Below are 3,191 nucleotides of genomic sequence, written 5' to 3'. Positions count from 1 at the left end.
GTGGCATGTGACCGCGTGAGTGGTTACAGTTTTAGTTCTCTGTTGCTCATCTGCATGCACGTTGCTTTTCTTGATTTACTGCATTTCCGAAGACCTCATTTACAATGTAAAAATAGAAGTTGCCACATCAGGCCGTTCTGGTATGGGCTCCATGTCGAAGATAAGCCCTTGAAGGCTCTTGCTACTTGGCATGATATTTGTTCTAAGTATTTGTAGTTGTCCTGCATTATTTAAGGAACTTGTTTATTATTCATAATATGCTAATGATGACATTTTTGCTATGATACCACGAATATGAAAGTTTTTGAATTCTGTCAAGATATAGAGCAAAAATACCAGAGCTAATGGGAAAGTAAATTTTGGGAACAGAGTCATGCAAAACTTGTGGAACTTCTGGAGAAAATGACAACAGCCAAAGTCTAACCATTACTTTCTTTCTTTTTTTTCTTTTTTCTTTTTTTTTTTTTTTTAATCCCAGAATCAGGGATTGAACTCAGATCCTTGCACTTGCCAGGGAAGCTCTTATTCTACTGAGCCATCACCCAGGCCCTGATACTTCTTTCTATACCAAGTGCTACTGAGCCAGTGAACAATTCATGAATGTGCCTTTTAGCAGAAATAGCTCTATCTTATTAAATTTCTTCTTCTTTTTTTTTTAAGCAGAATATATTTATTGGGGAAAAGCAAGCCTCTGTCTGGCCTGCCAAATAGCTCAGAGGATTAAAGCATCTGCTTAGACACAGCGGCCAGGAGTTCAATGCCCTGGGCCTGCCAGCCCCGCCCTCAGGGCACACTGAGATGCAGTTGAGATTGGGCATGGTGGTACACACCTGTAATCCCAGCTCTTGGGAGGCTGTCAACAGGAGGATCACTAGGAGTCCAATCTAGTAGTGAGACCCTGAACACCCTGTAGACCCTTCCCTAAAATACAAAAAAAAAAAAAAAAAAGAAGTGGAACCCAGCTGGGTTGCCCATATTTTATTACATTTCCAATAAATAGTGTTAAAAATGTTTCATCTTGGGCTGGTGAGATGGCTCAATGGTCTAAAGCACCTACTTAGAACAAGCTTAGCAAAGCACAGGGACCACGGTTCAATCCCCCAGCACCACATGCCAGCCAGCCCCGCCCCCTGGTGGGCTGAGCTGGCCACACACACACACACACACACACACACACAAATAAATAAATTAATTTTTTTTAAAAAAAAGTTTCGTCTTTTCTGTGATTATGTGATTTTTTTTTTCAACCAATTTTTTATTTATTTTTTTTTTTTTTGCTGAACTGGGTATTGAATTCAGGCCCTTACACTTGCCAGGGAAGCAAGTGAGCTATTCCATTGAGCTATTTCCCTGACCCCTTCAACCAATTTTTGAAATGAATTGTTAAATTTTTTTCTGCCATTAAAATAACTGCAGTGGGGGCTGGGAGATGGCTCAGTAGAATAAGCACTTGCCGGGCAAGCACAAGGGCCTGAGTTCAATCCCTGGTTCCACCAAAGAAAAAAAAACCTGCAGGCCTGGACCAAACCTAACATGTTTACTCTGTATCAGTATTTTTAAAACATTGTCACCTTTTTTTTTGTTTGTTTGTTTGTTTGTTTTTGGTGGACCCTTGCACTTGCCAGGGAAGCATTTATTCCACTGAGCCATCTCCCAGGCCCATCATTGCCACTTTCGCTGTGATTTTTTTTTCCTCCAGATCTAAAGGTGTATGATAGACTTGTAATGTTCTTTTCTCATCATGCTCCTTAGATTGGGTCTCTGGTTCAAGCAGGTCTTGACACTAGGAAGTTTCTTAATTTATGTTTTATTTTTAGTACAACAGCTGGGGAGCCCACATGCTCTGCTTTGCTTGCTTGCCTTCTTTTTCTGGTCAGCTCCAGGCATGTGGCGTGGGGGATCGAACCGCAGTCCTTGTGCTTGCCTAAGCTTGTCTAAGCAGGCACTTTAGTCTGCTGAGCTATATCGCCGGCCCTGCCCTACTTTTCTGTGTAGTTTTAGTTTCAATTCCTTTATGAGTTCTTGTTTTCCTTGTTTATTTATTCCTGTCTCCAGTATAGTACACTAAATTTTTAACTAGTTAATTTTTATATTTTCTCACTTTCAAATAGAGACATAACCATTGTCTGCTTTATGGTGTGTCACCGTAAGAGCTACCAAAAACATTATACTCCTTTAGAGCATTTTCTTGTTATTCAATATATTGACGTTTTCATTCCCAAACACACTAAATAAACATAAAAAGTGATTGCCTGTTATTATGACTTCAGACAAAAATGCTTTTATATTTAGTATCTTCACTGCTAGACAAAACCAAAGAGTTCTTAGAGAGTGCTTTGCGACACAATTTGAATTGCACGCCCCATTTCAACGATCCTAACGTGTTTTATTTGTTTCACACGCACTGAGCACAGGGGTTAGACGAACATTTTCCACAACTTTTCTGTGGATTATCCAGGTTGAAAACTGCACTCAGGTTCAGCTTTAGATTTCCCTCCAGTTGTTTTTCTGAGCTATAATTTCACTTTTGATTGAAGCCTGAATGCAAAATAACAGTAACTAATTAGTAACAAACTGACCGGCCAACCCATGGCTGGAGAAAATGGTGCACCAAAAAGAGTTATGACGGGGCTGGGGAGATGGCTCAGTAGAATAAGTGCTTCCCTGGCAAGCACAAGTGTGTGAGTTCAATCTCCGGTTCTGCCAAGAAAAAAAAAGAAGAGTTATGATGTATTTCCTGCACAAACAATTCACTTGCTGTCTGCACTGTTAGACAAAACTGCATTTGTTTGTTAAGGTGATTCTGATACCCTGGGTTGAGACAGAGCACACTGTAATTCTTCTTACTAAAGTGAAGTAAGTTGTTTTGTCTACTGGTTTTTCTGCTACTGGCAGGATTTTTCTGAAAAAATTAAGTTACTGTCAGACCAGGTGTACTAGTATTTGAGCCATTCAATTATTTTCTTTTTCTTTTTTTTTTTTTTTTTTTTTGCGGAACCGGGGATTGAACTCTGGCCCTTGCACTTGCCAGGGAAACTCTTAGTCTGCTGAGCCATCTCCCCGGCCCTCAATTATTTTCTGAAGTCATTTTTCTAATTTTGGTAAATAGTGTTTTTATTGTATTTGATGTAACTTTTTTTTTTTGGCAGAACCAGGGATTGAACTCAGGCCCTTGCGCTTGTCAGGGGAGC

Source organism: Octodon degus, unplaced genomic scaffold (assembly GCF_000260255.1).
Source record: "Octodon degus isolate 3935 unplaced genomic scaffold, OctDeg1.0 scaffold00018, whole genome shotgun sequence".
Lineage (NCBI taxonomy): Eukaryota > Metazoa > Chordata > Mammalia > Rodentia > Octodontidae > Octodon > Octodon degus.
The sequence above is the reverse complement of the archived record's forward strand: the minus strand, read 5'-3'. Positions refer to the sequence as shown.